Here is a 13,244-nt window from a genome sequence, read left to right as displayed (position 1 = left end):
TTTGAAAGATAAAGCTATTTTTAAAATAACATAATGGATTTATCATTTTAATGAATTAATTTTTAAAGTATCCATTTTAACTTTAATATTTTAAATATCATTAGATATAATTCACATAAACAAGAACTTTTTAAGGTCTTCAATAATTTTTATAAGCATGAAGAGATCTTGAGATCAAAAAGCCTGAGAACTGATGCTCTAGACTATTTGCAATAGTTACTTAATTGATCTCCCTGACTCAAGTGTCTTTTTCCTCTGAAAACATCCTTCAAAATATTGCCAAATGAACATTTCCTAGAGCACAGATCTGACCAGGTCACCTCCTATTTAAAAACACCCAGTGGCTCTTTATTGCCTCTATGCTAAGATATAAATGCCTCTGTCATTTAAAGTTATTCACAGTTTGACTTTGTCATATCTTTCCAAGCAACATATTATTCCCCTTTATACATTCTACTTTCCATTCAACTTGCTGTCCTTGTATGCCACATTCCATTTCTGGTTTTTGCACAAAGCACAAACTATTTCCCTAGACTGGAAAGTCTCTCTTCTTACAATCCTTAGCTCCCTTTAAGGCTCAGATTAAGTACTACATCTTAAAAGAGTCATTTCTCGAAACTCCCTGCTAATTCCCTACACTAGTTAATTTTATAACCTTGCATATATTTTGTACTTATTTATAAGCATATGTGTTGTTTTGAAATTTATTTTTTCAATGAACAACAATTTATTTTCTCGCTACTTCCTGCAATTGGGAGGGAAAAAAATAGAAAAACAATCTCCTTGCAGAAAATATACATATGCAAATGTCCACATTGGCCATGTCCATAAAAATGTGTCTTAATCTTAATCTTCTAAGTCTATCACATCTCTGATAGGAATGTCTCATCATAGGTTCTCTGGAACTAAGCCTGGTCATTAAATTGATCAGAATTCTTAAGTTTGTCAGAGTTGTTTGTCTTTATACTGTTGTTATTGTATAAACTATTCAAATGATTCTGCTTACTTCACTCTGCAATCAGTTTTTAGAAGGTTTCCTAGGTTTCTCTGAAACCTTCTTCTGAGGGATTCATACGAAGGAGCAAAAAACATTCTGAACACACATGCAAAAGAACACAAGAATCTAGCTGAAGCTTTATTGACTTATGAGACTTTGGATGCCAAAGAAATTCAAATCGTTCTTGAAAGGAAGAAACTAGAAGTGAGATGATAAAGCTCTTCTTATGGATTCTTACCATGTTTTGTTTGCAAGAATGTAAATCTAGCAGTGCAGTAGTCTCATTATACAACAGCTTTTGTTGAATCAGAAACCTTTGATAAGGTAGAAATCTTATCATTCCTTACATGTTAAGGACCATGCCTAGGTGAAGGGGCAGGTCAATTCTCTGAGAGTCTTCACAGCTGTGAATCATAACACTTGAAGGAGTTGCAAAGCAGTCTTCTCAGATGTTCCTTGTGGATTGGGAATGAAATGAATTGGAGGCAAGAGGGAGATCAGACAACACAACTGCCTCTCAGTCTCCTTGTATCATCATCATCCTCTCATATGAAGAGATCCATTCTACAGGTCAGAGTTAGATCTCCAGCAGCCACTGGCAGGTAGCTCTTGTACCACAACATTACAGTACAATACTATTTCATTGCATACATATATCATAATTTGTTTAGTCATTCACTAGTTGATTGTCACTCCATATGTATGTGGAGACCATTTTTTCTTTATATGTCAAGTGCCTGACACGTAGTAGATACTTAATATGTTTGCTTTTTTGTTGATTAAGCTAAAGTCCTACCCTGTATATTTCTGAAATATAACACTAGTTATTATAGATACTAAAATTAAATTATTGCATATTTTTCTTCCACTCAAATCCACTCATTGCCTATGGGGAACAAGGAGTATTCCAACTCCGGCATCTTAGTCAATAAATTGAGGGGAATTAAAGTGCAGCCATGTAGATAGGAAGATTGTGTCATCAGAAGAGAGTCAGGTTTCACTGAGTGCCAGAAGATGGAAAGAGTAAGAAAGCAAAAGACTTAAGAATAAGTGTAATGGGGCAGGGAAGACATGAATGTAGAGTAAGAAAAGTGAGACAAGGGGTGGCAGCAAACACAAATAGCTACAACAACTTGCCCAAGTTTGCCTATGAAAAACAGCAGATACTGAAGGGAAAGATCTTAAGTAGAATTGATTTCTCTTTCTGGATGTCAGGTTCTCCATCTCTTAAATGAAAAGGTTGGGCTGAATGATTTCTAAAGTCTCTCTTGTTCTAAAATAATAAGAATCTATGCTTCTATAGTTCCAAATGCTTAGGAGCAGGAGATGAATAGGAGAAATATTTAGTACTGTCAACTCACATCCTCTCTTCTTAACAATGTAATCTTTCCTTATCCCCATCCTATTCCTTGACTTTTACATGGATGTTTTTGTCATGAGCCCCTAACAGCTTTTTTCCTCCCTTGAATTTCTTGGAATCAGTTCATTTGGTCTTTTTCTAACTTTCTCACAGTACTTGTTATTTTTAATGAAGTTTCTTTCCTCTCTTTTGCAAAAAGACCTTACTCTCCCATATTCTCTATTCATTCCCTGAACCAAACTCAATCCCTATCAGAGTTTCCAAGAGACTTTGTGACTCATAGTCACAGAAAAATAAACATAGAATAAAAATGACAAATGTGGAAATAGTCACAAAATTTTATAATAAAAGTTATCCACATTATAAATGGAAGTGAGCCCAACTTCTCTTAATTCCCTGGTTCAATAGCTACATTATTACTTTTGTTCATATGATAATTTCTATAACTTTTTGTGGCTCACAAATCATTATTTACATATATATTTTTATATTATACACACACACACACGTGTGTGTGTATGTGTGTGTGTGTGTGTGTGTGATTTTAATCATCATCAAATTGTTCTAAGTGTTCTGAGTAATATGCTATATGTTAGGTTTCAAAGAAATGAAACAGTCCCACTTCAAGAAGCTTACATTCTAATAGAAAAGACAAGAAAAATATTAAGATATTCTGAATATGAGAATGAATACTAATAAATAAGTTCAGAGGGGAAGGCATTAGCAGTTGGAGATATCAGGGAAGACTTTGTGTAGTAAGCAATGTTTAAGCTGAATCTAAAAGGAAAAGAATAAATCCAAAGTGAACACAGATATGGGAATGCAGAGTCATGCCTGATAAACAAAGAGGGCAGTTTGGTTAGATCATATCATGTGGAAGAGGGAGTCAAGGGCAACAAAATGGGAAAGATAGATTCAGGCCATGTTGTGAAGAGTTTTAAGACTAATCAAGGGGGGTTTATATTTTATTACAGAGGGAATCAGAAGCTACTCATTTATTGAGTAGTGGAGTGAGATAGTAAGAAAGAATGAGGAGTCAAGATTAATAATCAGGTTAAAATCTGGAGAAAGTAATATTGTGCCATAGTTTCCCTAAATTGTTCTGCCTCAGTTTCCCTAAATTGTCCTGCCTCAGTTTTCCTAAATTATTCTACTTCAGTTTTACTGAATTGTTCTGCCTCAATCCCCCTGATTACAACCCTTTCCTTTCTGACTATTAGGACTGTTATAACTGGCTATTCTAGCATCATAAATTGTAAATGTTTAATCTCAGATAAGGGGGAGATCTTCTATTTCAGACACCCTGACTCCTAAATCCTCCTAAGTTATCAAGAATTTATGGTCCTCATCCCCCAATCCATCAGAACCAGATTTATGGTCCATTCCTAGAAATTCCCTCTCACCAGTGCTCACTCTATGCACCCCCCCCCCACCTTTGTGTCTCCTGATCGCTAGAGCCCCATAAAAATCCTTGGAATCTCACATTCGATAAAAACTCTCTAATCTTGCCTCAGATTCTCTGGCATTATAGTAAGAGTATTGATACCTTCAATAGAAATAAGATGACTTTGGAAAATGATAGAAAACAAATAAGATCTATTTTGGCCATGTTCCGTTTGTGGAAGATGTATCTGAGATGTCTAGCCTGAAAAGTCCAATTTGTCATACTACACTGAAACTCAGGGAAAAGACTGGGACTGGATAGATCTGTATGACCTTCACATATAGATGATATTTAAACCCAAGGAAGATGATGAGGTTGCCAGGAGAGAATAGAGTGAGAAAAAAGATGAGAGGCCAGAACAGAACTTTAGGGATCATGTTCAGTTCATGAGGGAAATAAGGATGATACAGTGAGGATTGGTCACATATGTCAGAGGAGAATGAGGAGGCAGTGGTCTCAAGTTCTACCCTGTGAGTCAGGTTCTGTAATTATTAATAACTTCTTTAAATATTAATATTATAGATAAGAAAATTGAGAATGTGGGAGATTAAATAATTTGTTAGAATTAGAGACTTTCAAAATCACTCTTTCCTATTCAAAGTTCAGTGTTCTTCCTTAACCGTCTGCACATCTTTAGTTCCCAAGCCTGTGTTCTTTTCCTTTCCCACCAATGAGAAAGTCTCCATCCTGGGTACTTTTTTCCTCTTTTTTTTTCATTTGCAAACCATGTATGAGCAGGCAAAAATATCTGTAGGGTATGATGGTGAGTCTTTGGATGCAGAAAGGACAGAAGGAAGATTTACTTCAAAGAAAACTTGGGTATTATGTCTCTTCCTCAGATATCTTCCTTCTTCACAAAAGAAATTTAGCAAATACTTACTGTGCTTTATTTTTCTATTTAACTGGTCAGTAGCAGTCAGGGATGCTGTCTAGGGAGAATTTAAGACTGAAATGTGCTTTAAGGTAATCCCTATGGAAGAAGAGATCCAGGGAGGTACTTGGCAGTGGAAGTTGGCTACTTAGTAATTTGTAGAGGAAAAGTAGAGCTTGAAGTAATCCTTAAGAGAGGCTGTGAAGTCAAGGACTGTTCTGAATTGTTTGAGAGCTCTGGACAATGTCTAAGGAAGTCTGACCTGGAGTAACCCTCAGGATAGGAGTTGAGAGACTTAGACTAGAATTTAAGTTATCATGTCAATCATACGATGTCATCCACTTTCCCCTCTGCACATATAGGAGAGATTTAGCAGAAGACATTAAAATGAATATCAAAAATACACTTGAAGAGAAAAAAGATCACCAAAAGGAAGCTTGATTTGCTGGAAAGGAGGAGGGACAGATCCTTTCTCCCCTCATCTCCCTATGGCCATGGTGGGATTTAAGGAAATGACTTGCATACTATGAAGCTTAGGTCTTTTTTATTTCTTGGATCATCATACAGCCCCAAGAACAAACTCAGTCCCCATTGGGGTAAAGCTCCATAGATCATTATTACCAGCTAAGATATAGGTTATTTGTCTAATTAGCTGATTGATATGCTTGCCTGGTGTCTGGCACCCTTAGAATAAAGCAAGAATAGGAAGACATATCTGGATGGTGCTTTCCTTGCTAATATTAGCATTGATGCAGCCCAATTTAAGCAAGATTCTTGCTTCAACGAAGGGTATCAGGCTCCCCATGCCACTAGATTCAGGTACCTACCTGTCTGCTGTGTAGGGATGACTGTTTGCTGTGGAAGATAATGAGGACAGCAAGGGTAGCAGAAATCAGTCAGATGAAAAAAAATCAGTAGAAGCTAGTAGTTGGGGCCTGTTCACATACAGATGGGTTAAAAACTCAAATGCACTCAAAATGTTTAGTTCCACAAATTATAATGTGCTTTTGAAAAATAGGTATTCAATTGATTTTTAAATGGCATGTTCATTGTCCAAGTCCCTCCCTGCAACAGAACCCTCCCTCATAACAAAGAAAAATGAGCAAATGAAAGAAACTGGCACAATGATTTTGTTTAATTGTAAATGAAACATTCTATACCACAGCTCATTACAGAGGTGTGCTGGATCCAGCTCCAACTAGGAAACTAATTGTTAAATTTTTAGTGTGAGCATTTACGCTTCAAATTAGCCAACTTGTAAATCAGGGCTGGATTTATTGTTATTATTGTTTTACTACCTATACTTAAGTAAGTGTCAATAATACAGATTAAATTTAAAAGAATATGTTCATACATTCCCCTCTTCATCCCAACTCCCTGAGAGTCTGGTGGTTAAATATTTATCAGAATACCCATTTTGCTCTGTAAATAATGCTTACCTCCTCAGGAATCCAGTAGAAAGTTCAAGTCATTACTAAAGTGGAGGTATTGTGACTGTAGGCTAATAATAATCATAACAATAATAAAAAAATGACATTCTACAGTTCTTTAAGGTTTGCAAAGTACTAAATTTACATAAATTATCTCATTTGAATCTCACATCTTTGGTTTACTACCTCTTCCCTATAGAGAGAAATGTTTCTCTTCTAGATTGGATTTAGCCACTGCATTTAATACAAATTCTGATCTCTTTTGGTATTGATTTCATTTACATCATTGTAGTCATGCTATTGTTCTCTTGTTTATTTTATTTTGTTCTGAATCAGTTAATACCTATTTTTCCAGGTTTCTCTGATTTTCATACTTCATCTCTACCAGATAATTGCCATAATAAAGCCTGTCATTTCTCAGGTGTTAGCTATTCACTTTGTTTCTAGTTTGTTTGCTATAACAAAATGTTCTTATGGATATATTGATATATTTGAAGCAGCTATGTTTTTTATTTTTCTTGGGGGCTTTAGATACTGGAAATTTGACTTTGTTATCTTCTTTTGAATGTGTTTTGATTTTCTTTGTCACCATTTCAGTGGTCAGAAACTTTTTTTGTTGTCTGCTTATTTTCCTAGCCTATTACTCAGCTTTAAATGCTTTGTTAAAGTAGGGCTCTGTTTCCAGGGTGCATTGTCCCAAGTTTCAGGAGTTTAGGAACCTGATCATTGAAACTATTAGTAGTGTCTCTGCTGTTAAGAGCTAGTGTGCTAAAACAAGAGTTCTGCTTTACTGGGGCTGGGACTGAAGCTGGAGCTATGCTGGAGAACCTGTGCTGGGGATTGCATGCTGGACTTCCACCCTTTTGCTACAGACCTTTTCTGTTGACTTTTCGAGTTGTCTCTGGGTTGAGATGTCTAGAAACTAACAGTGCTGGTACTGATTCAAATACATCTAGACCTGTTCCTGCTTTATTGGCATGGGGCTGTACTGATGCTGCCTGTATTGGAAGTGTGTGCTGGATACTCACCTGCTGCCACTAACTCTTTTTGCTGACTTTCTAGATTGCCTTTGGCTGGAAAATATTCTACTTCATCTTTTAGGATGTTCTAACACTAAAATTTGTTTAGAGTCATTATTTAAGGGAATTTGGAGTGGTTTGAGGGGGAGGTTGGGTAAATTCCTGTCTTTACTTTGTCATCTTGGCTCCATCTATTTGTCTTTAACTTCCTTGAGTGATATTTCCATTAGTAGAACCAGTAGGTGAATGAGAATAAGCATGTGAGTTATTACTATTATTATTATTATTATTATTATTTTACAAAATGAAATAGATTACAGTTAGTTTGGTTCAATAACCTATGGTCCCAGATGATAGTGTTCCTCTGTCTTGTTACTTTTATTTTTAAATTGAGTTTTAATGTACCTTTTCATTTGGTACCATTAGTACCATTGTCTTGAAAATACCCTACCTATAGATTAGTGTAAGCTATGTTAAGAGTCATCATTAAGAACAATATCCATAGGGCAGGTAGGTGGTGCAATAAATAGAGCACCAGCCCTAAAGTCAGGAGGACCTAAGTTCAAATCTGGCCTCAGACACTTAGCACTTCCTAGCGATGTGACCCTGGGCAAGTCACTTAACCCCAATTGCCTCAGGGGCAAAAAAAAGAACACTTTAATACCTTAGGTAAGCTTTGAACTCATGTAGATAGAAGGAATAATATTATATCCATAAAGATCTTCAGTTAGGTTCATGTTTATAATTTTAATTTATTTTCAATTTTGAATTCTCTTGTTTCCACTCCCATCTATTGAGAAAGCAAGAAAAACAAAACCCATTACAAATATGTAGGGTAAAACAAAAGAATTTCTGCTTTAGTGATATTGGGAAATCAATGCTTCACTCTGCACTCTGAGTACATCACTTTCTATCTGGGGGTGAATAGAATGCTTTGATTTTATTGATCAGATTTAAATCCTTCAAAATTGTTATTTACAATACTATGATTTTTGCACAATATTGTTCTACTGCTTCTGCTTACTTCATTTTGTATTAGTTAATGTAAGCCTTTTCAGTTTTTTCAGAAATCATCCTGTTCATCATTTCTTATAGCACAATAATATCCCATTAAATTTGTATACCATAAGTTGTTCAGTCATTCCCCAATTCATGGGCACCTTATTTCTATTTCTTTGCCACCACAAAAAGAACTGCTATAAATATTTTTGTACATGTAATCCCTTTCCCCCCTTTTGTGATATTTTGGTAATGGTATTGCTGGATCAATGGTTATGCACTGTTTGGTTATCCTTTGGGCATAGATCCAAATTGCTCTTTAGAATGATTGGGTTAATTCACAACTCCACCAGCAGTAAATTAATGTCCCAATTTTCCCACATCCTCTCCAACATTTTTCTTTTTCTATTATATTAGCCAGTTTAATAAGTTGAGATGGAACCTCAATAGTGACTTAAAGCATTTTTCTTATGACTATAGCTTTGAAATCGTCATCTGAAAACTGCCAGTTCATATCTTCTTATCATTCATCAACTGGGGAATGGCTTATATTCTTATAAATTTGATATTTAAGAAGTGAGGTCTTTATCAGAGACAATTGTTATATTGTTTTTCAGCTTTCTGCTTTCTTTCTAATCTTGGTTCCAAAACCTTTGAAATTTAATATAATCAAAATTAGCCATTTTGCCTTTTGCCTTCTTCTTTGATACTTTCCCTCTTCACCAATGTTTTGCTTCTGACTACTGCCTTCTTCAGTTTACCATTTTTCCTGTTAGTTCACCCTCTGTACTTAGCTCCTTCCCCTCCTACTTCCATGTAGAGTGATTTAGATTTCTGTACCCAAATGATTGTGCATATTATTTCCTCTTTGAGTCAATTCCCAATTCTGTCTCTTGTTTGGTCAGAATTCTTCCCTTGTCCAGAGATCTAACAGATAAACTATTCCTTGTTCTAATAATTTGCATATTATGTCTAAATTATGTACCCATTTTGCCCTTCTCTTAGTATATGGCCTAAGATGTTGGTCAAGACCTACTTTTTGCCATATTGTTTTCCAGTTTTACCAGTATTATTTTTGTCAACAATGAGTTCTTATTCCAGAAACTAAGATCTTGAAAGATTACTATACCCATTTATTATTATGTCTCATGTACCTAACTTCTTCCACTTATCCACCCTCCATTTCTTAGCCCAATATCAGATCATTTTGATGGTTACCATTTCATATTATAGTTCTAAATCTGGTGTGGCTAGACCAACTTCCTTTGTTTTTTCAGATGTGTTTTGTTGTTATCTTTTCTAGCTTTATAAAATAAATAAATAAATAAAATAATAAAATAATTTTCTGGTAATTTTGTATCACACTGAATAAATAAATTTATTTAGGCAAAATAATTTTTAGTATGTTGGCATAGGCTATCCATGAGCAAAGGACATTTTCCCAATTTTTTACATCTGACTTTATATGAAGTGTTTTGTAATTGGGTTCATCTAGTTCTTGTATTTGTCTCAGCAGATAGACTCCCAAGTATTTTATATTGCCTACAGTTAATTTAGGCAATTTCTCTTTCTTTTTCTTGATATCTGGTTTTATTGGTCATATAAAGAAATGCTAATGAGTTATGTGGGTTTATTTTATATCCTGCAACTTGGCTAAAGTTATCAATTATTTCAAGTAATTTTTTGGTTTATCTCTAGGATTCTCCAAATACACCAACATATCTGCAAAAGAAGTGATAGCTTTATTTTCTCTTACTTATTCTACTTTCTTCAATTCTCTTTTCATTGCTATAGCTAACACTAATACAATGTTGAATAATGATGGTGATAATTGGCATCCTTGCTTCATTCCAATTTTATTGAGAAGACGTCTAGCTTATTCTCATTACAGATAATGCTTGCTGATGGTTTTAGATATTCATTATTTTAAGGAAAGTTCAATTTATTTCTATGCTTTTTAGTATTTTATTAATGTTAGCAATTAAAGACATACATTTTCCCTTTAGGTATTACCTTGGATACATTTTTGGTATGTTGTCTCATTGTTGTCATTTTCTTTAATGGAATTATCTATTTTTTGAGGTTTTTTTCCTGAGGCAATTGAGGTTAATTGACTTGCCCAGGGTCACACAGCTACAAAGTGGCAAGTATCTGAGGCCAAATTTGAACTCAGGTCCTCCTGACTTCAGGGCAGGTGCTTTATCCACTGTACCAGCTAGATGCCTCTTATCTATTGTTTTTATGACCCATTTATTCTTTAGGATTAGATGATTTTGTTCCCAATTAATTTTCAGTCTATCTTTCCACTGTCTTTTATTGAATGCAATTTTTATTACATTATGATCTGAAAAAATGCATTTAATATTTCTGTCTTTCTACATTTGATTTTTGAGGTTTTTATGTTTTTTCAATGAGACACTTTATACTCTTTTCTATTTTTATAGGTGCTATGGATAGCTAAGAAAAAGATATGTATATTTTTTGCATATTATGTCTAAATTATGTACCCATTTTGCCCTTCTCTTAGTATATGGCCTAAGATGTTAGTCAATACCTACTTTTTGCCATATTGTTTTCCAAATATTAGGTAAGAAAAAGATATATACATTTTTTTTCTATCCCCATTCAATTTTCTTCAGAGGTTTGTTATATCTAACTTTTCTAAAATTCTATTCACCTCCTTAACTTCTTTCTTGCTTATTTTGTAGTTAGATTTGTCTAATTCTGAGATGAGGAAATTGAGGTCCATACTGGCATAGTTTTGCTCTCTATTTCCTCCTGAAATTCATTTAATTTCTTTAAGAATGCTTTAAGAATTACATTTGTTATAACACTTAGTGTACCTATATTTAGTACTGATATTACTTCATTGTCTTTTAACAAGATTTGATTTCCTTGTTTATTTCTTTTAATTAAGTCTATTTTTGCTTTTGCTTTGTCTGAGATGATTGCTAATCCTATAATTTTTTTTACTTCAGCTGAAGCATAATAGATTCCATTGAAGTTCCTTACCATTTATTCCATGTATATCAAGTGTGTTTCTTGTAAACAACATGTTGCAGGATTCTGGTTTTTAATCTATTCTGCTATCCACTTCCATTTTATGGTAGAGTTCATCTCATTCATATTCACAGTTATGATTACTGCATTTTTCTTTCCATCCTATTTTTCCTCCTGTTTATTCTTTTCTCTATCTCCTTTCACACTTTCCCTCCTCACCAATGTTTTGCTTCTGACTATTGCCTTCTTCAGTTTGCCTTTTTTCCTGTTAGTTCACCCTCTGTACTTAGCTCCTTCTCTTTCTACTTCCACATAGAATGATATAGATTTCTATACCCAAATGATTGTATATATTATTTCCTCTTTAAGTCAATTCCCATTGAAAGTAAAGTTTAAGTGATCCACCCATCTTCCCATCTTCCCCTCCACTATAATAGGTCTTTCATGCCTCTTCATATTAAACATTTTTACATCATTCTATCTTTCCCTTTCTTCTGCTCCCAATGTAACCTTCTTTCTACCCCTTAATTTTTTTAATGTCCTCCCTTCAAAGTCACCTTATATCCATACCCTCTTTCTATGTATATTCCTTCAAAGTACATTAATAGTGATAAAATTCTTAAGAATTACAAATGTTATCTTCCCATATAGGACTATAAAAAGACTAATCTTATTGAATTCACTATATTTTCTCCTTACCTTTTTTTTTTATGCTTTTCTTGAGTCTTAAAATTAAAAAAAAATTTTTTTTGTTTAGGTCTGGTTTTTCCATCAGGAAAGTTTGAAAGACTTCTATTTCATTGAATGACCATTTCTCCCCATGATGGATTATGCTCAATTTCACTGGGTAGGTGATTCTTGGTTGTAATACTAGATCTTTTGCTTATTAGAATATCATATCCCATACCCTCTGATCCTTTAATGTTCAGGCTGATAAATTCTGAGTGATCCTTACTCTGGATCCCTCTATTTGAATTGTTTATTTCTGCCTGCTTACAATATTTTCTCCTTGACCTGTGTATTCCGGGATGTGGCTATAGTGTTCTGGGGAGTTTTCATTTTGGGATCTCTTTTCTAAGAGATCCTATTTTGCCCTCTAGTTCTAAGATATTAGGGCAGTTTGATAATGGTATGTGAATGTTATAAAATATTATTGTTCTGTAAGATATGATGAGCAGGCTGCTTTCAGAAAAGTCTGGAAAAACTTATATGAGCTGAAGTTGAATGAAGTGAGCAGAACCAGGAGAACATTGTATATAGTAATAGCAAGATTATGTGACAACCAACTATGATAGACATAGCTCTTCTCAGCAGTACAGTGATCCAAGATAATTCTAATAGAGTTGGGATGGAAAATGCCATCTGTATCCAGAGAAAGAATTGTGGAGACTGGATGCCAACAAAAGCATATTATTTCCCTTTTTGTTTGTTTGTTTTTTATTTTTCATGATTTTTCCCCTTTTGGTCTGATTTTTCTTATATAACATGACAAATATATAAATATATTTAAATGATTGTACATGTATAATCCACATCATATGCCTTGCTGTCTTGGGGAGGGAGAATGTAAAGGAGGGAGAGAGAACAAATTTGGCACACTAAATCTTACAAAAATGATTTTGAAAACTATCTTTACATACAATGCTACTGAAAAAAAATAAAAATGAGAGATAAGGAAAAAAAGAAAAAGGAAAGTGTCATCCATATCCAAAGAGACAATTATGGAGACTGAATAGTATATTGAAGCATACTATTTTTACCTTTTTTGTTTGCTTTTCCCTTCTCATGGTTTTCCCCTTTTATTCTGATTTTTTTTTTTTTTTACAAAATGATTAATATGGAAGTATGTTTAAAATAACTGGACATGTATAACTTATAGGATATATCAGATTGATATCAGATTACTTGCTATTGTAGGGAGGAGGTAAAGAAGAGAGGAAAATTTAGAACTCAAAATCTTAGAAAAATTAATATTGAAAATTATCTTTATGTGTAACTGTATTTTCCCAGTACTATTAAAATACTAAAATGGATAAAATTGAACTCTGTTCCTAGAGCAGAAATGGCAATGTCCCAAATGTCTTGTGTCAGAGACCATGGATTCCGGTTGTCTTTCAATGCTGC

The sequence above is a fragment of the Antechinus flavipes genome, chromosome 1 (assembly GCF_016432865.1).
Source record: "Antechinus flavipes isolate AdamAnt ecotype Samford, QLD, Australia chromosome 1, AdamAnt_v2, whole genome shotgun sequence".
Classification (NCBI taxonomy): domain Eukaryota; kingdom Metazoa; phylum Chordata; class Mammalia; order Dasyuromorphia; family Dasyuridae; genus Antechinus; species Antechinus flavipes.
This window is presented reverse-complemented; position numbering follows the sequence as displayed.